General features: G+C 46.2%; 1 protein-coding gene across 7 annotated transcripts in view; it reads right to left on the bottom strand.

The window, feature by feature from the left end:
• The window catches only part of NCAM1 (neural cell adhesion molecule 1), a 215,364-nt gene that overhangs the window by 180,379 nt on the left and 12,921 nt on the right, over positions 1-22,064 (bottom strand). The gene's annotated exons all lie outside the window — the stretch shown is intronic.

The following is a 22,064-nucleotide window of genomic DNA, read 5'->3' as shown; positions in this document are numbered from 1 at the left end:
TAATAATAATAATAATACTATTTTCTTATATAGCGCTGTACACAGAATGTACATAGAATGCCTGCCGCATTACACAGCTGTATCAGCACAGCCTGGGCTAAAGAAGTGCAGTGCCAGTAACCCTACTCACAGAGAGCGCTTTCACCTTTTGGATCAGTATTCCTAGAGTCTAGTTTAAAATTCAGTGGGAACACAAATATTTGGAGTCCCTGCCCTTTACTGATGGTAGTTTAGAGCAGGGGGTCCCCTAAGACTTTTCCTGCAGACACCATTGCACCCGCCAAATCTTTTGTGGGTACACGTGGCCGCAGTGCCGCCAACAGCAGCAGCGTGCCGGTCCGTGCCAGACGTCGGGCGCGCCCGGAATTAGTTTTGTGAGTGCACACATTGGCTAGTGCCCGCCACTCCCTCCTGAACGCTCAACCCAAAAGGTTGAGGGCCCCTGCGTCAGAGAGTAGGGTGTGTACAGTGATATACAGTATATATATATATATATATGTCAGATAAGGCAGTTGGCACCCCAATAGGTGCTGGTAAGCCATAGGTGCACGTGCCATATAGAGAATGTAGTTATACGTTACCGTTCCAAGGATTGGTAAACAAGAGACAGCACTCAATGTTGACAATCAAAGTGTATTAGTGATATCAAAAATACATCCAGAAACCCGGTAACGTATAACTATATATATATATATATATATATATATATATATATATATATATATATATATATATATAGGGTTTAACTAAATAACCAAGTAATTACTATTATTATTCAAGTATTTAAACTTTATACTCATTACCATATATGTTTTGTCAATTTGATGTAGCATTGGGCACCCGTGTCTTCTGTAGTACGTATACATTTGCCACGCTCAGTAGCACTCATTTTGGCATAAATATATATTCCTGATGTGGTGGATGTAGGAGTTTGAGCTATCTGGGAATGTGTGTTAATATATATATATACATATACATATATATATATATATATATATGGGTTGCCACATTTATTTTTCTATCATACGGGACTCCGTAATCCAGTATGAAAGTGTGACGTCATAATGAGGGATGAATGATCTGCAGATGCTTGGAGCTGAACGGTATCACGCGCTTGACCGGTATATTCTTTGGGTTTTATCGTCTCTGCGCTTGGCGGGCGGGGAAAGACACGCGCTGACCTAACACGCAGTGGTGGGAGAACAAGTAATGCCTATAGGGGCGGGGGTCACGGTATTATGAGATGACCAGGCAGTGTCCTAACTTTATTACTTTAATAATTTAGTAAGTGGACATCTATCGGGAAAGGGAACTATTACACTCACATAGAAATCTGTTACGTTTTTAGGACTGATTTCATGACAATCATTTTAAATTCAGGCATTTCACGTCAAGGCACTAAAATACGGGACAATTATGCGTCCCGGCAGACCTTTCCGGGAGAAGCGGACACGTCAATGAAATTAGGGACAATCGTGTATATACGGGACATCTGGAAACCCTAATTATATATGTATATATATATATATATATAGTGTTCGACAAACCTATACATTTGCACGGCCCCGGCGAGTGGATTTAACATCGTGGCGAGCTCCTATTGGCCCAAGCAGCACACGTGTGGTACTAGGTGGCGAGTAGATTTTTTTGTGTGGCGAGTAGATTTTTTTGGTGATTTGTCGACCACTGTGTATATATATATATATATATATATATATATATATATATATATATATATATATATATATAGTGGTTGACAAATCACCAAAAAATCTACTCGCCACACAAAAAAATCTACTCGCCACCTAGTACCACACGTGTGCTGCTTGGGCCAATATTTACTCGCCCGGGGGTTAAATCCACTCGCCCGGGGCGAGCAAATGTATAGGTTTGTCGAACACTGTTTATATATATATATACATATATATATATATACATACATACGTACATACACACACACACATCAATTATATTGTAAGCTCTTCCTAAACGTTACTTTTATGTCTGAAGAACTTATTCCCATGATTTGTTATTTATATGATTGCCACGTGTATTACTGCTGTGAAGCCCTATGTACATTATTGACGCTATATAAATAAAGACATACATACATACATATGTAGCCCCCTGTAAACAGCACAGGCTATACCTATCTTCCTTCTACTGTGATAAGCCCTGTTAAGATCAGGCGCCAGTAATCATCATGGGTTTTCCCCCTTCATAGCCCTATCCTGAGTGGTAGACGCAGGCCTGGACTCTGCTGCAGGCATGAGCAAGAGGGGAGGTTCTGCTGACACCATGAGGGGAGGGGCTAGCTCTATATTTAGCAGCCAACTCCGGTGAGTGGCAGGTTCTTCTTCTTGTTCTTCTTTGTTTGCTGGTTTTTCGTTCGAGAGAGTAGTTTAGGAAGAGTTCGAGTGAACAGTATATCGAGCGTCTAGAGTTGCTGGTTATTATGCCATGAGCCACGAATCCTGCGGAACGGTCCGAGGAGTATCAGGAGGCTGCGGGCTCCCCGGAGCAGAGTGCCGGAAGAGAGAGAGAGGAACTGAAACGATCAGCGTCTATAGGTAGATCTGATAGAGTTATAGACTGGTGGACCAATGCCCTCACCCTACTGCCAGGGGTGATGGGGGGAGAATTCAAGACGCACCTCGAGGCTAACCTCGGGGGTGGGCCACGGGGTATTGAAGCCCTAGCTCAGACCATCCTGTCGGAAGAGTGACTTGGAGGGAAGGAGAGGAGGAAGTATTTGGGCGGAGGTGAGCGGTGTGTACCTCGTGCTAGTGATTGTGTTGCGGCTGCTGGAAGCCTTATCGTTGGGATAGTGTTGCTTTGTCAAATAAAGAGACTGTTCTGTACCCGTAAAGACTGTGTGTGACTTGGAGAGTATAACCCTGGGACCCGAGGGGTTCTTCTATACCGGTCCTGTCCCATTACCCTGGGAGTATAGAAGATGGAGGCGCTGCACCACTAGGAGATCATGGAGGCTACCACCCCAGAAGCCCGGTCCTTGCTCCCCCACAACACCGCGGGAAGCTCAGGCCCTCCTGTTCCTAACAGGTACGCACCACACCGCATGTAATCTGCCCGCATGTACCTTAGACATCACTGTAGAGTCTGGGGGGGGGGGGGGGGTTGGGGGGAGGAAGCAGGGTTACACATATATATACAAAAATGAATAGACGATACCATTCTGTGGCTAACGAAATGCTTTTATTTGTGCGAGCTTTCGAGATCGCTAACATGGTACCGATACCTCATGATACATATATACACACATACATACACACATACATACATACATATATATATACACACAGTATATAAACTCTCTGCTGTGCAGTCCCATCACACTAATATTAGCTAAGCGCATGAATTGCTGCTTCTGAATTTTCAGGAGGTTCCCCAGTGACGGTCAAAGAGCAAATTCTTTCCAGTTAGCGGAATGTGTTCCGGTAATTCTCAGCAGGGAGAGGTTTGGAGAGAATTTACAGATGTGAATGGAACAAACATGACATACAGGGTTAACAATCAGCTCCTACAGTATGTGTAGTGAGCAAAACCGACAATAATGCGAGGTACAGACAGTCCTCGGCTATCCATCGGAATCCGTTCTGGGAGTAGCGTTGGATAGTGAAACCGTTGTAAAGTGAGTCCCATGTTAATCAGTGGCGGTGAGCGTCCTGCATCGAAAAACGGCCCATAGAGTTGCATTTTAAAGCGTTGAATATGCCATTCATTGTAAAGTGAAACGTTGGATAGCGAGGATACCTGTACGTTTATTTTAACTGGAGAATGGGATGCAAAGATACAAAACAGATACATACGTAGGGGGTTATTCTTTAAACAGTTCGTTTTTTTTTTTTCATGTAGTAGCGTCCCGATCGGCACTGTCACAGTTTAATTAATGAACCTCATAGTGCAGTCATTATATTCTTTGCCACCTATCCAGAATTGGGGCTATAACAACAAGCAGCCGATATCTCCGGGCATGAGAAGGGCAGCTATCAACTAGCAAATATGACGGTAGATCGCCAACTCCAGTCCTCAAAGGCCATCAACAGGTCAGGTTTTCAGGATATCCCTACTTCAGCACAGGTGGCTCAATCAGTGGCTCAGCTGAAGAAGCCCAGATAAAGGTAAGTGGGTCAAGAATTGATGGCAATGTATGTTTGCCCAATATGTGTGAATGGCAGCTGCCATTTTAAGTTCCCATGTTTTTTTATACTCCAGTATATGAATGATTATCTCCAGAGTACGACGACAGAGTTTAAAATGGTTAACTTCACTGGAAACAGACTCCACAATTGTAAAGAAAACACTTTTTTTTTTCAGGAAGCAACGTCGCACTGCTGCAACGGATTGTCATGTCACTCCTTGGAAGTAGGGTGACCCCCAATGTCGGCTGAAGAGGGTTAGCCGGGTTTGAGTCCCAGTTTTGGACTTTGGACCCTGTGCTTCAGATGCTAAAAATGAGATCATAAAAATCATATAAACTCTACAGTGCAGGGACCCACTTTACCTGCAAAATTCACTGTACAGCGCTGCGTTCACTGCCTGTCATGCAAAAAAATCTAATACATTATTTCCTGATTTCTTTCAAAACTTCCGGCTTCTTTTTCCCCTTCTTCATGGAAAATATTTTCCAAGAAAAGATGTATAAAGGCGCACAATTATATTTCCATCTGGGACCGACCGGGAACACCAGAGATAAGCCTAGAAAGCTAGAGTCGGACAGCAGATAAGAACCATTTGGGCCCATGGCGCCTGCCCACTTTCCCACGACCTGCGGCAGTTCAACGTTCCCTGTAACCGTATTGATCCTGGAGAAATTGCGATACCTTTTTCACGGGCCCACATTACAGCTCTTCGTACATGAAATGGAGGAGGGCCGAGGTTTCGAAAACCTCATATGATTCTTCTCCAAGTGCACTGGCACCATTAGTGTTAGTGGAACCCCAAACCCGATTTGATTCACGGCCACCTGTGCTAAAGCAGAGACCGATTGAGCCACCTGTGCTGGAGCAGGGACTGATTGAGCCCCTGTGCTGAAGCAAGGAAATCCAAAAAAACAAACCTGTTGGTGGGGCTTGAGCACCCCTGTGTTGCTGTACAGTCTAATGTCGAAAAGAAGAGTGCCTCTGTATACCTTTGCATTACTCTTACCCCCTGTAGGTACCTCATGTACCCCTCTGTTGGGAAGCTATTCCGGGAATCCACCACCCCTTCAGTGAGGAAGTACTTCCTCGCATTTTTCCCGTTAGAATACAAGGATACAATAGAATAATAATAATAATATATATATATATACACTGTGTTCGACAAACCTATACATTTGCAAGCCCCGGGCGAGTGGATTTAACATTGTGGCGAGCGCCTATTGGCCCAAGCAGCACACGTTTTTTTTTGTTCGGCGAGTAGATTTTTTGGTGATTTCTCGACCGCTGTTAATTATATATACACATACACACGCACACAATACAGGATTAAATGCACCAAAGGTAAAAACATTAGTAATATATTAAACCCTGCGCCAGAGCTAAAATAGCTGTGTTTGGAGAAGGTTTCAGAGAGTGCGATAAAGCAGAGAGTTGAAGATGCCCTGACAGGGATGAATAATTACAGGGAATTAGCACGAAGGCTCGTTTCAGAGAGGGTGAAAATTATCATTCCCATTGCATTCTGGGCTTTTGTCAAAAAATCTTTTATTATTGAGTGCATCTTCAGCAAGTTTCTTGGCTGACAATGGAGACAGATTTCTTCAGACCCTGGCTGCAGTTCAAGGCACTTTGTAAAGTTTTACACAGGTTTGGACAAAAAAAAAGTCGATTTTATTGGCTGCTATAAAAAAAACACTCCAATTTTAGACAATGACCATAAATAATTTCCTATTGGATGTACCAATGCCTTAACTTATTATTTGCAAACAGAACAAGCTTCCAACGCAAGGGGGGAAATCCCTATAATTAGACGAGTAAATTGCTGGCAAAGAGGAAAAGGTAAAGTAAGAAGTTTATCAAAACCGTGAACACGGGCGTGTAAGTTAGCGGGTGTGTAAGGTACACGGACGGGCGTGTAACGAGCCCGGGCGTGTAAGTTACCCGGTTCAAAAAATGAAATGTTTTCCCAAACGAGAGAGAAAAATTAACTGAAAATGCACTCATTAATTAGTTACACCATTAATTGCTGACAAATGTAAAAAGGGAAACATGAACCGAGAACAACAAATGAAGCCTGAAAATATAAATAAGGGCAACTGTTTGCAGAAGAATATTTATCCAAGAAGAAATGGCCATCGTTGGACAAAGATGGAGCTCGACTGGATTCCAAGAGAGGTTAACAGACCAAGACACCGCCCAAAAGTAAGATGGGAGAATGGAATCAGAAAATGTGTTGCAGCGACGTGGAGAAGAGAGGCTGGAACCGGAGTGCACAGGAAATTCTGTGCTGATGGATCGGCTCAGTGAGAATTCAGGGGAGCCTGGTTCAATTCCCACTGTCAGCTTGTGACCTTGGGCAAGTCACTTTATTCTCCCTGTGCCTCAGGCACCAAAAATTAGATTGTAAGCTGTACGGTTCAGGGACTGTATTTGCAAAAACTCTATGTACAGCGCTATTGCAAAAAAAAAAAAAATAAAGCACTGGTCAGCGCTATACAAAAAGAAGAAAAAAACTATAATCGGAGAGGCCTTCATCCAGAAAAAAACAAAAACCCTCCACAGTAAAGTATATAGCAAATGGAAATATTACTGTTTGCTAATTTGCATGTCTTAGACAGGTCTGCAACCCCGCCTTTCACCATTATCACCCAGCACACAGCACTTCCACTGCAGCAAGGGATTCTGGGATATATATATATTCACATAGACAGATATCATTCCTATGGCCCATTCAGGTGCTTAGGTAACATGGGCTTTGATGTCAGAGCTACACGCACTCGTACAGGGTGAGGCCCCCAAGATTCTTATGCAAGTCACATCCCCTCTGTATCACGGGTCCCAAAACAGTCGCCTCTCAGGGAGGGGAATTCATTGCACTAATAACAAAACTCTTAAAATAACCTTTGCTTTTAGTAAAATGTCTTTATAAAGAATGTAGGATTTGGTTTACCAATGTATTGCAACCACTGTGCAGCAATTAATTGTCATCAATTAAAATGTTTTACACCCCCCTTTGCACTCAAGAGATACAGTATCTGCTTGGCAAATGTTACGTTCTGGGAGATATATTAAGATGGCTATACAGTACCATGCGCTCCGTTCATAGCAATTAGGGTTGCCCTGTATTTGGACACTCTGTCCAGTAAAGAATTAGAGGTAATACTGGACCTGTAAATGTCTGGACACTCTGGACATAGTGACCTGAATGGCTTGGCGGGATTTCCCCGAGCCGGGCTGTTAGGGGGCTGGGTAGCTTCCTCCATCCTGATTGGCTGCATTACCCAGCAGCTGCCAATCCGGAGGCGGTTGTCAGGAGCCTGGGGGTGGGGCCAGAAAGAGGAGGAAACAGCATGGAGCGGAGAGGTGAGAGGGGTGTGTGTGTGTGTATGACTCGAGCGTGTCAGAGTTTTACCGTTTTGGTTACCGATGTTTTCCTCCCCTTTAGGGAAATCAGACACGGCCGCCGAATCACCCAGGTCCCGCGGCTTCCCGAGCTTCCTTTTGGCCGACTATTTAAATGTCCAGGAAGTAACACCGGCGGCAATTAAGACAGTACCTATCTTGGGAACGTGCGGGTCCCCCCGGCGTTAAAAATAACGCGGTTTCGCTACAGAGCGCCCCCAGATTCGAGTTCTATTTAAAAAAATGAACACTGACATTCGGCAGGAGGGCTGCTTAAAAGCTGCAGATCTGTGTTTCTTTAAATAAATCAGTTGTGTACTATGAGAAAATACTTGTAGAATTAACAACTCTGAATGACATTTTTAATGTATTATAATGTAACAAGCCTTTTTTGTTTCTATAGCAACCATTCCCAAAGTCACATCCCCTTCCTCTTCCGAAACAGGCTCTGGCACACCCCTTTTTGAGCCCTGCCCTCTCTCTAGCAGTGCACCAATTGAATCTAGTGACTGCCTGGTCACATGATCTTCCCCACAGAACTTTGCATCGTTGGTCCTGTAGCACTAACGGCCATTTAGTGAACCTGAGCCGAATATTCGCCGATCGAACACAGGGAACGGATCGATCGGCAACTTCACTAATTACTTATCATTGTGTGGATGGCAATGATGCACATATTAAAGGGGGGGGGAAATAAAATGTAAAAAAAAAAACACAAAACAGCAGCTTGGACTGCAGCTTTAAAAGCAAACTTTGATAAATCAGGAGGCTAGAGATGTACAGATTACATCATACAAAAAAAGAGTCATACTTCCTCCCCCAAACCCTGCCCCCACTGATCAGATTGGAAACAGCTCTTATCTCCATGAGATGATGCAGTGACCACATGGGATTTTTCCTCTCTGCACAGAGACTGCACTAATTCTCTGGCATTCAGCTTTTCCACTTGAATGGAATAATAAAAAAAAAACCTTTTCAGAACAATTACAATTCCCCCTTTTTTTTGCACTATAGGGCCTGTTCAGTGCATGCACAATGCAAAAGTGGAAGCCTTCCTTTCACACATTGATTAATATGCAGGGGACAGCCTGCGTTCCCCCTTTCTTTATAACCCACAGCTGAAGAACCATCACACAGTATTTTTTTTTTAAAGGGTTTAGGTCTTGATCGTCATCCCAAATATTTACTTTTAAACACCAGAATCAAACCGTCAGAACAACAAACACATTTTTAAAATGACCTTTTTTTTTATTTTTTATTTGCTTTGCTGTCTAAACAGATGTACTTGTTATCAGATGGCAGCCTGGTCTGATTTGCACTCCAGCTAAAAAGGAATTTGTCCTCCTGTGTCTTTGCAGACGATGTGAGTAAAATAATGCAATCTGGAAATTCAAACGCTTTGCATTTTCTGAGAGGGATTTCACTTTCTGGTGGTCTGTGTGTGTATCCTTTTGAAGCAAATATTGTGCTAAATGTTCCCAGCACGTGTCTGTATGCACGTACGACGAGTTCTAATGCATGGGTGCGCAATGTTTTTCCCCTGCACCCCCCTGCCGGCTGTCCCCCCTCCTCATGCTCCCCCCCCCCCCCCCCACTCACCTTGGTTGTGGCATCATTTGATGTCGCGTTACCTTGGCAACGCCAGTTAAGTGGAGTTAGCGAGGCTTCGGAACGCGTCCCGAGGCCTCTGTAAACCCTGCGCCCCCCGCAGAGAATCTCACGCCCCCTAGTTTGCGCATCCCCTGCTCCAATGCATAGTTTTTGCCATTCTACTATATAACGAGCGTTTCTGGAAGACTCGTAATGACAGGTTTATAGGACTCAATAATACGGGGTCGGCCAACTCCAGTCTTCAAGGGCCACCAACAGGTCAGGTTTTATTTATATCCCTGCTTCAGCACAGGTGGCTCAATCAGTGGTATCTGGTCTGCTTGTTGGTGGCCCTGGAGGACTGGGGTTGGCCACCCTGCACTATATTGATGACAGAGCAGGAGTTGGCTGTATTTCTCAAATGTCTTCAGGTTGCAAAACTGGAGCAAAAAAACAGCTCCACATTTCCCCGTCATTCCAGCAGCCGGACACGGAAGCTTCCCTTGAATCGGGTTTGACTGCGTTTGCACTTTGCCCGCGTTTCGCCCGGGTTGCAAAAACCGTTTCTTTGCACTGACGCATCCCTGGCAGGTTTCACTGCCAAGGCAGAAGTGCGGCAATTCCTGGAGCAGAATAGCAGCATCATACGGTGCGTGTCCCAGAAAGGAAGTCCCGGTGGAAGGCAGCTGTTTTATTTTATCTTTGGTACTGGTAGGGGGGTTATTCATTAGACTGCAATAGTGCCCGTCCGTCTCCCCACCCCCTAAAAGGACTTCTAACACCACCCAATTACAGAAAATGCACCTAGCATTGATTTGAAAAGAAACATACTAATTGTGCTTTTTTTCTACTTTGGTTATTTACAGTTTAGGCGTTAATAGTAATCAATAACTAGATTTATTAAAGCTTCAATTAACACTGTAAAGCTGATTTGATTGAAACAAAAGATACTTATTTTTTTGTTCGTTTTGTTTCTTAGAAATATCAAAGGAGCAATCCAAGCGGCCATTTGTTTAATGAATATATATATATATATATATATAAATAAATAACGGAAATAGCCGTGTTAGTCCAGTTGCGATAGTGCAGAATAAATGAGTACAGTATTTCAGTATTAGGTGATACCTTTTTTATTTAGACTAACAATTTATGTCATAGGAGAGCGGTGCGCAAAGTTCGGGGCGCTGGATTTCTCTGGGGGGGCGTGGGCTGTTGCAGCGGTTCGGCCCTCCTCCCCAGCATTTAAATTAAATGCCGGCGGATCGAGTGAGGCCTCTACAACTCTAAATTTACCTTGACTCTGCTGGCGTCACTCATGTCCATGTGATGTGACATCACACATGTCAAATTTGGCGCTGTATCAAGGTAAGGGGGAGGGGGGCGCCAGAGGAGGAAAGGCAGGGGGGTGCAGTAGCAAAAGTTTGCGCTCCCCTGTCATAGGACAAGCTTTCGAGAGTTCTCTCTTCCTCAGGTCGGTAATACTGATTAGCAAAGCACCCACAGTGTATACAAATGTATATTTACACACATACACACACACACATATACACACTCTTATATCACTAACATGCAGGTACCATTTAACACCTTACAGTAGTAACTCATAAATCGCATACTGCACAGGGGGGAGGGATAGGCTTCAATCACAGATACATTCCAATATGCACTGTTTTTAAGTAAAAACCTCTCTTGCTTTAATTGTAACATCGCCGGAAGAGGAGATCAGTGTATCTCGAAAGCTCGCACAAATAAAAGCATTTTGTTAGCCACAGAACGATATTGTCGTCTATTCATTTTAGAGAGATATATATCTATCTATATATATATATATATACTGTATATATATCTATATATATATATATATCTATATATATATATAGTATATATAGTATATATATATAGTATATATATATATATCTCATAGGTTTGAAGCAGAGGGTCTCGGAGCTGAACCTCATTAATTTCAGCTTCCCGAGATAGACCTTCGTAGGGGGTTCCTGTATCTCAGCAAAGTTTAAAGCTCTGGCATCAAGCCGAACCGGTCGACGTCACGGCTCCCTTTTGGTCCCAGGAGCTTTGAAACGCCACCATTACGTGAACCCCAGTTTGAAAGGCCGGAGCAGCTACCGGCACCCCCTGCGGAGGTAAGTATCTCCGGAAGCCGAAATGAATGCGGTTCAGCTCCCGAGACCCCCAGCTTCAAACCAATGTACAATAAGAAACCAACGTGAGCGCAGAACGGCCGCTGGGATTGCGGCTATAATTAAAGACAAGAAAAGAACACAGAAATAAAACAAAACATCAGAGATGCAAAGGTACCTATTCATAAAGGCGCCGGATTGTATGCAGTGTCCAATTCAATTCTCCTACCAAAGGCACTGACCCTGCAGAATGATCTCTCACCTTTACGAGACGACCAATAAGGCTTTGCATGTACAATAAGGGCCTCACACTGCGGTTTAAATAAGTTAGGCTGTGAGACCCCACTGCAGTGTTTTGTACACGTATTTTACATTGCAATAAAAAAAAAACAAGTGCATTTAGAAAAAAATATATACGTTAAAAAAAAAAAGGTCACCTATGTAACACGCCTTGCAGAACCATTTTAAGGCTTGGTTCGTCGTTTTGGATGAATTTCATCGCTTTGCAAATGCCCGTACTTATTTGTGAAAGGATCGAAAATAAATATGATGATGTCATAGCGCGGGGGTGGGCAACTCCAGTCCCCAAAGGGCTACCAACAGGTCAATCTTTCAGTATAGCACTGCTTCAGCACAGGTGGCTCAATCAGAGGCTCAGTCAAACTGGCTATTTATAAGTCCAGAAAGCAGCGTTTTACCTGCTGGCCTTATTCAGGGTGCTGGTGCGCTCCCATATCCGAGCAGAGAACACCCACGCTGTGGATTCTCCTTTAGTGCGCTTTGTTTTCAGGTACAGGTGCACTTAAATACTGGTTTATGTTATCTATTTGTTTTGAAACTTTTCTTTTCTGGTTGGTTCTAAACGACCAACTAGATTCTGCATTCGCTGATTGGCTTCGCCAGCCAATCAGTTATAAGTTTTCAAAATATACATCTACTTTCAGAAAAATGTACTTGTGTTTTTTTTTTTTGCTTATTCTAAGGAATTAACAATACCCGAGACTCAACGGAACAAAACAGTCTAGGACATTTCGCCGCGTCTCTCGCCGTCGCCGGGAGCTGCCGCTGATGACCACTTTGCCGCTGGCCGCTTAGTTAAGTAAACTCCCTAAATGAATGCCCCTTACCCTAAAATCCTTTATCCTAAGTCCTTGTCCTGAAAAAACGCCTTATCCCAAGCCCTTACCCTAAACCCCTACTCTAAGCCCTTACCCTAAACCCCCTACCCTAAGCGCTTACCCTAAACTCCTACTCTAAGCCCTTACCCTAAACCCCTACTCTAACCCCTTACCCTAAACCCCCTACCCTAAGCCCTTACCCTAAACCCCCTACCCTAAGCGCTTACCCTAAACTCCTACCCTAAGCGCTTACCCTAAACTCCTACCCTAAGCGCTTACCCTAAACTCCTACTCTAAGCCCTTACCCTAAACCCCCTACCCTAAGCGCTTACCTTAAACTCCTACCCTAAGCCCTTACCCTAAACCCCTACCCGAACCTCTTACCCTAAACCCCTACCCTAAACCTTACCCTAAACCCTTAACTTTACCCTAAAAACCCCTACCCTAACCCCTTACCTTAAACCCCCCTACCCTAAAAACCCCTGTCACGGGAGACCAGTACTTTTACACCAAAACCACCGGGGTCACTAGCACCAGACAGGACAAAGCTGTTGAATAAAATGAGGTTTATTCTGGCACGCCAGCAGACAAAACAAAGATGCACAAAACAAGATACAATACCAACTGGGGGCCTGGGGAATAGACTCTAGCCTCGCTAGGTGCAGGGCCTGCTTCAAGAAGGCTTGCCCTCTCCGCTTCTGGTTCAGGATATCAGAGTGCTGGTCATGCAGCAGCCCCTCTGAGATATCTCTCCAGCTGGTCACTGTAAAGATCCAAACTCCTTCTCAGAATGTCTCTTAGTCTCTCTCAGATGCTCTCTGGTGCTCTCCACACTCCTTCCCAGAGTGTCTCTCAGTCTCTCAGATGGTCCTCTGAGGGAATCTCCACACTCCTTCCCAGAGTGTCTCTCAGTCTCTCAGATGCTCTCTGAAGGTAGATCTGCTTCTCTGATCAGCAGCACCCCTTATATAGCCCTCTGTGGCTATCCGTTGCATGGGAGGGGGCTGCTGGACAATCAGAGCATGGGTTAGGTTGGTGCCACAACAGCCAGAGGGCATGGTAAGAACCCATCTCCATCACTGATTGTTCACTATTTCTCACTCACCAAATGTCTAACACCTCCACGCTCCCAACCATTGTCTCAATACACATTTATCTGCAGGAAACTCAGTTGATTAAATCAGAGTCCCCTCCATACAAATGTACACATAATCCAATTAACACTTTACAGGGCTGACTCCCAAATCACATCACAGTGCTTACACATACTGTAGATCACAAACACTTTACCTCCTATTGCTTGCTCAACTAAACTTGGGGATTGCATTTGGAATAAATTCTTACAGACATAGTGCATTATACATTCCCTGTTCTCCCTCAGAGATTAAATACATTTGGCTGAAATAAGCCTTACATAGATGGCCAAGTTACATAGATTTAGGGGTAGCTAGCTGGGCTTCATCCCAGTTTTGTGATGCCAGCTATCCCTACCGTCACACCCCCTACCCTAAGTCCTTACCATAAAACCACCTACCCCAAGTCCTTACCATAAAACCACCTACCCTAAGTCCTTACCCGAAAAAAACCCCTACCCTAAAACCCTTAAATTACCCCTTACTTTCGAAGCGGCCGGCGGCGGCAGAGATTCCAGCTGCGAATCGGCTGCGGTAGAGGCTTAACGATGTGCACTTAGATTGTAAGCTCTATGGGGAAGGGACTCTTTTCCCTAATGTCTGATTTTGATATACTATGAAGCGCTTATTCCTATTATGTCCCGTGTATTACTGCTGTAAAGCGCTATGTACATGGATGGTGCTATATAAAGAAAGATATACACACTTTACATTCAGAAGGGCGGGTCCTTCCTCAACATAACCCCTCATTTCTTCTATGGGGAGCAGGTGAGAGAGGAGGAATACAAATGGGAAAAAAAAGTAATTGTACTCTGAACCAATTCAATTCTGTATTCCGTCACCTGTCTGTCCGCTCCTCCGCCATCCGCTGCTTTCGGATGTTGAAATAATTCCAGATTTCTCCTTCTATACAGTTCCAAACACCGGCAGAGAGCCATGTGGGTGCCCTTCTCAAAAGCATGACCACACCTCAAGGACCCGTTTATTAAAAGCCCCTGTGAAGATGCCATCACTGAGGAATAATGCTCCACACACATTTGAGGGTCCTGAGCTACGAAGGAAGGCACACAACTATTTCTGAGGGGTTCAGCTGTCTTATCCCGCAAAGCAAGAAACTCCAGCTGTGTCCTTGTGAGGGTCAGGCCTGACCTTGAACTGGAGATCAACAATGTGAGAACCCATAAATGCACAAAGGACACGGAGCACTAGGAAACAGATTGCTGATGTATTTGTCCGGGGAAAAATACGGAGTCAACATTTTTTTTTGAGATTTGACTGGGAATGAGAAATGCTCTTGTTTACATATAGAGAAGTAGCTATGAAATGTCTCTGCCGCCCTGCCAAAGCTTACAGCACTAATTATTTATATTTAGGCAATCTTCTAAAGCAGTCAAATTCACTTTGACAATGTATTTGACTTCATAGGATTGATTTTATGTTTTATCTGTAATGTAACCACGTATAATTCTTTTTTTTTTGGGGGGGGGGGAACAAACAAAAATAAACGTACGCCCAAGAAAAAGAAGAAAAACAAGGAATTTTCCTCTTATATCATTTAGCGTGAATTCATCATCTCTTCTTGTGATTTGGGAAGGGTTAATAGAAGGGTTTAGATCATTGCCCCCAAACCCTGGCGCCCGCCAAGCGTGGGTGCCCGTGACCACAGTGGCTGCGTGCTGGTCTGCGCCGAAGTCGGGCTCAGCTTCCGCATCTGTGAGCGGGATCGGTCCTCCCCCCAAGGTAAGTGTATTGTCCATGCATTCGGGCATTGGTTGGTGCCCACCACTCTCTCCTGAACACTCAAGTGTGTACTTGGGCACAAAAAGGTTGGGGACCCCTGGTTTAGATTATTCAAATGATGAGAAATTATACTCATAGGTCTGTGATATATTTCTCCCTTTCTTAGCACCAGCAGATCTGACCCGCCATAGATCTCTCCGGCCAAAGGTCCTCGTGAAAGGTTAAGATACTTGGGTAACAAGCTTATGTTTGACACAGAAAAAGACAGGGACCTTCACCATTACAGCATTGTGTTTCCATTCCATAACCCAGCCGGAAATTGGATAACGTTCACGGGGAACGGAATTCTTACTCGCCTGCGGTGGCCAGTAAGTGTGAAGGTTCGCGACTGGTTCTCGGGTGGGAGCGAGAGAAGGATGTTAAGAGGAAAAGACACGGAAGGCGTAGAGAGAGCAGAAGCAAGAAAAACGGAAAACAACATATTTGGAGAGTGGAGGTAAAATCAAGATAAAGGCTTTGGGGAGAAAGAAGAATGAATTAGTAACTTCGCAGGGGGACAGAACAGGGGAGGCCAACTCCAGTCCTCAAGGGCCACCAACAGGTAACGTTTTCAGGCTATCCCTGCTTCAGTCTTTGACTGTGCCACTGATTAAGTCACCTGTGCTGAAGCAGGGATACCCTGAAATCTGACCTGTTGGTGGCCCTTGGGATAGGTGACTAAAGTTGGCCACCCCTGGGATAGAAGGTGAAACCTGGGGGAGGGAGGGGGGGATTTGTTTCCTTAACCAAGACAATGGTTGGCCGTCCCCAGAGAGCGGTTGACTGCAAAAACCAATGGTTTTAATTTGGCAAGTACAATTTCATTTTGGCTAGTGCAAGAGGGCTTGACATTTTATGTCCCAGTCATACACCTGTGCAAGGCCGCATTGTTTGATCTGGACAAGAGAAGAACGGGCGCTTGAGTGGAGAATTCATCGGGGTTCAATACTGGCTATCCTTGTCTTAGTGACAGGATCATGGTATAGAATGCAGAGCTGCACACAGGTATGGTCTACATTATCAATGGCTGCTAATAACACATCTTATTTGGGCACACAGGGTGACCCCTTTCTCTGGGTCTCTCTCTTCCTCTATCTCATTTCTCTTTCTCCCCACGTGTCACTTCTCTCCCCCTCATGTCCCCGTCTCGCTCTCCGTAGGTGCCCCCTATTCTTTGTGCACGAATATTAGAGGTGGGTTGCAATCTTCACACAGTTACTTCTGTTCTGTTGCTTCTCCCCACATAAACCAGCCACAGGAGACCTCGTTATGCTAAAATCAGTGGTTGCCAGTCCTCATGAAACCCCAACAGGCCATGTATTCAGAATGTCCCTCCTACTGCACAGGTGGTTCAGTCCAAATAACTCAGCCACCGGTGCAGAAGCCGGGATATTATTAGTACCTGGCCTGTTGGGGGTTCGCGAGGTCTGGAGCTTGGAAACCACAGATGTAGATGAATGACCACCGTTTCAATAACGGGAGTGGAGATTTCTCAACCTTGCCCCTTGTACCAACTCTCTCCTTCTGAGTTCTTGGAGTCTGCTCAATAATAGGGGGACGGAAAAGATTAGCCAGGGTTTTAGGGAAGCTAGTGGGACACAGAAACAAGGAATATCTCCGCCTTGGCAAGTGTGTCTTGAGGCATTGAAAAAGAGATCTAATTAAATAAATATCAAAGGGGTCACAGGGATATAGTAATACTTAGGGAATACGTAACGCATGGGAGCGCAAACTTTTTAAGCTGCGCCCCCCTGCCAAGCCTTCCCCTGGTCTCGCGTCCCCTCTCCTACCTTCCACTTGCGCCAAATGACGCTCCGGGGTCGTGTCACGTCACATGACCCTGCGGCCCATGGAGACGCGTCTGAAACAAGGTAAGTTTCCTTGTTGCCGAGGCCTCGCGCGATCCCCCGGCAATGCCTGGAAGAAGATCACGGGGCCTCTGGAACGGTCCGCGCCCCCCAGTTTGCGCATTGCTGACGTAAGCTCCTAAAATTAACTGCTGATTTCAAATCTGAGTATAAACTTAATGGTAGGGGGTAAAAAATTACATTTTAATCCAATTCTGTACTGGGCCAGATCTAATTAGATTGTAAGCTCTTCGGAGCAGAGACTCCTCTTCCAAAATGTTACTTTTATGTCTGAAGCGCTTATTCCCATGATCTGTTATTTGTATTATTTGTTATTTATATGATGGTCACGTGTATTACTACTGTGAAGCGCTATGTACATTAATAGCGCTATATAAATAAAGAAACACATATTGTGAATAACTTGTTAATTTAAATATGAGAACAAATGCAACGGGTGAAGTCTTTTTTTTTTTGTTTGTTTGTTGCAGTGGAAGACTTTTAGAAATTAAAGATATAAAATGCAGCAAAGTAACAATTTAAACAAAATGCATGCAATCTGCAAAGGCTTGCGAGTGCAGGGAGGCTTCAGTGTTACAATGAAATAAAGCTTCAAGAAAGGGCCACTGACCTCCATTTACATGACAAACACACAAGAACCTATTAACATTATTTTTCTCCTTCTTGCATCACAAAAGAGCTCCTCACTGCTTAAAGGCTTTTGTAAGGTTGTGCAGGGGTAGTGGGTACTCTTTGCTGGGCTCCCATTTCATTGCAGTTCAAGCTACTGTTTTTGTTTTTTTTAAATATATATTTTTTTCCCATTCAATATGTGCATCAATACAATCTGCGCACTGACAAGTGATTAGCGAAGCTGCAGATCGATCCGTTCTCCTGTAATCGATCACTTGCTCCGGGTTATTTAATTCAGTTCTTGCAAAGCATTCTGGGCAATGTAGTTCCTGGAATATGATTGACTAGGCAGTTAGTAGATACAATTGGTTCACTGCTAGAGAGAGGGCGGGGCTCAAGAGCCAGAGCCTGTCTGAAGGGGAAGGTGCTGTCACTTTGGAAATGCTTCCTACATTAGAAACATTAAAAATGTCTTTAAAACATATATTTTAAAAAAAATGTAAATGCTACATGTATTTTCTCATAGTACAGAACTGATTTATTAAAAAACACACATGTAGGATATTGCTTGAACTGCAGCTTTAAACAAATGTGGTGTTCAAAAGGTGCTGGAACAAATTGCAGCAATTCTAACCCAATTTCCGTTTGTTCTGCCCAAATGAGGAGTTACCGTTTGTGTTACACGTGACCTATATTTGATCATCACTCAGTTGCAATACCCCGGTGACTTTCTTTAGGGTGGTATTATATCTCTGCCCCGGGCCGAAGAGCATTGTTTAAATCAGGATTTATTTATGTATTCATTTTGGAAACGTGGAATGTGACATTCGGGTCACAGTGGTCTCCTCGCCACGACTCACCCCGGCGCCGCCACAGCCGATACGCCGCTGTAATCCCCACCGCCGGACGCTTCTAAGGTAAGTTTTATTACTGTTTAGGGTAGGGGTTTCATTTAAGGGGGTTTAGTGCTTAGGGTAGGGGGTGTTTTAGGGTAAGGCCTTAGGGTAGGGCGGTTTAGGGTAAGGCCTTAGGGTAGGGGGATTTAGGGTAAAGGCTTAGGGTAGGAGGGTTTAGGGTAATAGCTTAGGGTAGGAGTTTTAGGGTAAGGGTTTTAGGGTAAGGGCTTAGGGTAGGAGGTTTAGGGTAAGGGCTAAGGGCTTAGGGTAGGGGATGTTAGGCTTAGGGTAAGGGCTTGGGGTAAGGGTTTTAGGGTAAGGGCTTATGGTAGGGTAGGGGGTATAGGGTAAGGGCTTAGGGTAGGGGGCGTTAGAGTAAGGGCTTAGGGTAGGAGATTTTAGGTAAGAGTTTAAGTTAGGTTGTGTTAGGGTAAAGGCTGAGGGTAGGGGGTTTTAGGGTTAGGCACTTACCTTAGCGGCAGCAGCTTCCGGCGGCGGTGTGAGTCGCCGTGAAGCACTAGCAGCCATGTGGTTGCGACGAAACAGCCAGGAACAAATGTCCCAGGCGGCCAAACATGAGTCACTGTGACAGTACATTAGAAATGGTACAGGGCGAGCAGCGGGACTGGGGTTGAATAAGTCCTGATGTCATTTTGGCCTCTTTTGTATAAAGATGTTAAAATAAAAACGTCAGCCAGCCTGGAACATCTTTGATCGTTTAAAGACCTGAAAGTAGCTGGAACTGGTTGTATAAAATCTATATTTGTACCCAAGGCTGTATATGGCTAAGAGTTGCTACTCTTAGATTGTAAGCTCTTCGGGGCAAGGATTTCCTTTCCTATTGTCTGATTTTGCTGTGCTTATTGTAGTATTATAATTCCCTGTACTGTATTCTTTGTGAAGCGCTGAGTACACTTTTGCGCTATATAAATAAAGATATACAATACAATACTATATGCCATAAGGCACCATATCCCCTTATACCCCATTGCACAGGCCCAGTACCCCCTCAAACCCCCCTCCCCAGGCCCAGTACCCCCTTATGTACACCCTGCAAAGGCCCAGTACCCCTTTATATCCCCTGCACAGGCCCAGTACACCCTCAAACCCCCTTCCGCAGGCCCAGTACCCTTTATATCCCCCCTGCACAGGCCCAATACCCCTTAAACCCCCTTCACCAGGCCCAATAACCCCTTACCTTCCCCCTCCCAGGGCCAAATACCCCCTTACCTACGCCCCAGGACCTCCTTATACCCTCCCCCCCAGGTTCATTACCTCCTCATATCCCCCTTCCCCCCTGCTGCTCATACCTGGGGGGGCGTGAGGGGGTTCTCCATAATTTCTTTGTCCTGGGCCAACGATTTCTGTTGGCGTCCCTGGTCGGTATTATCGTGAATTTAACGGACCCCTGAGGATCTACCCCACCGTTTCTTCTTGTGTCTATGCCACGCATTCTTGGACTATTTGAGCTATATTTGCCCCCACCACTTCTGCCAGAGAGTCTGTTCCAGGCATCTACTACTTCCAGTAAAAAAAAAACACACTTCCTAATATTTGTTCTGAATGTAAGTAAATCAGAGCGTGATCGGGGGGGGGAAATGCCCACCCCCTCTATAACAGCCGGGCGGCCAACTCCAGTCCTCAAAATCCCCCAACAGGTCAGGTGTTCAGGATATCCCTGCTTCTGCACAGGTGGCTCAATTTTGTGCTGAAGCAGGGAGATCTTGAAAACCTGACCTGTTGGTGGCCCTTGAGGACTGGAGTTGTCCGCCCCCCACATTCCCATCTGTCTGTCCAAGATGGAACTTCTTAAACATATCTTAGCGGCGGGTCCATTTTAGTCCTAGGAGGCCCTGTAGTAACTCCAGCCGATCACTGCCCAGCAGGGCCGCTGACTGGCGGGAGGAGAGCTGCTCCCTGTCCTGGTGGCTGTGTGGGGCCCGGAAGGTCGGCGTTGGAAGTTGGGCCCGGGCCTGTCTCTCCCTCACTCTGTCCGACACCCCCGGTGCTCGCCGGGTCCCTCTCTGACATCGGTGCGCGCCAGGAGACTGGGCCCAGCTTCCGGCGCACTAGTGATGGACCGGGAAATTACCCTGTACCCAGCCATATTTAAACTACCCGGAAATTACCCGGGACCGGCCCAGGGCGCTGGAACCCAGTGCCGGGTATTTCCATCCTGCTTTGCTCCCTCGATCCTCCCGGTGGAGAATGGCGGGGAGAAGAGGACGACGACGTCCCGCAGCTGGTGCCGGTGGGAGCAGAGGACTATGTGAGCGGAGCAGGAGCGGCACTGTAGGACAGCCGGGGAGGAGCTGCGTTGTCGCGCCGGCAGAAACCAGAAGTCGGAAGAGAGCTGGGGGTGGGCTCCTCCCCGGCTGTCCTGTAGTGCCGCTCCTGCTACGCTCACATGGTCCTCTGCTTTGTCTGGTCACCAGGCCCTAGCTCTTCCCAGCTGCGGGCCTCCCTCACTGTCCCCCCTCACTGCCCCACCTCCCTGTCCCCCCTCCCTGTCCCCCCTCACTGTCCCCCCTCACTGTCCCCCTTCACTGTCCCCCCTTACTGTCCCCCCTCACTGTCCCACGCAAGACAGCGAGAGAGAGAGAGGCCCGGGACAGTGAGGGAGAGAGAGAGGCCCGAGACAGTGAGGGAGAGAGAGAGGCCCGAGACAGTGAGGGAGAGAGAGAGGCCCAGGACAGTGAGGGAGAGAGGCCCGGGACAGTTAGGGAGAGAGGCCCGGGACAGTTAGGGAGAGAGGCCCGGGACAGTTAGGGAGAGAGGCCCGGCCCGAGACAGTGAGGGAGAGAGAGAGGCCCGACCCGGGACAGTTAGGGAGAGAGGCCTGGGACAGTGAGTGAGAGAGAGAGGCCCGGGACAGGGAGGGAGAGAGGCCCGGGACAGTTAGGGAGAGAGGCCTGGGACAGTGAGTGAGAGAGAGAGGCCCGGGACAGGGAGGGAGAGAGGCCCGGGACAGTTAAGGAGAGAGGCTTGGGACAGTGAGTGAGAGAGAGAGGCCCGGGACAGGGAGGGAGAGAGGCCCGGGACAGTTAGGGAGAGAGGCCTGGGACAGTGAGTGAGAGAGAGGCCCGGCCCGGGACAGGGAGGGAGAGAGGCCCGGGACAGTGAGGGAGAGAGGCCCGGGACAGGGAGGGAGAGAGGTCCGGCCCGGGACAGTTAGGGAGAGAGGCCCGGGACAGTTAGGGAGAGAGGCCCGGGACAGTTAGGGAGAGAGGCCCGGCCCGGGACAGTTAGGGAGAGAGGCCCGGCCCGGGACAGTTAGGGAGAGAGGCCCGGGATAGTTAGGGAGAGAGGCCCGGCCCGGGACAGTTAGGGAGAGAGAGAGGCCCAGGACAGTTAGGGAGAGA

This window comes from Ascaphus truei, chromosome 6 (genome assembly GCF_040206685.1).
Source record: "Ascaphus truei isolate aAscTru1 chromosome 6, aAscTru1.hap1, whole genome shotgun sequence".
NCBI classification, from domain to species: domain Eukaryota; kingdom Metazoa; phylum Chordata; class Amphibia; order Anura; family Ascaphidae; genus Ascaphus; species Ascaphus truei.
The sequence above is the reverse complement of the archived record's forward strand: the minus strand, read 5'-3'. Positions and strand labels throughout refer to the sequence as shown.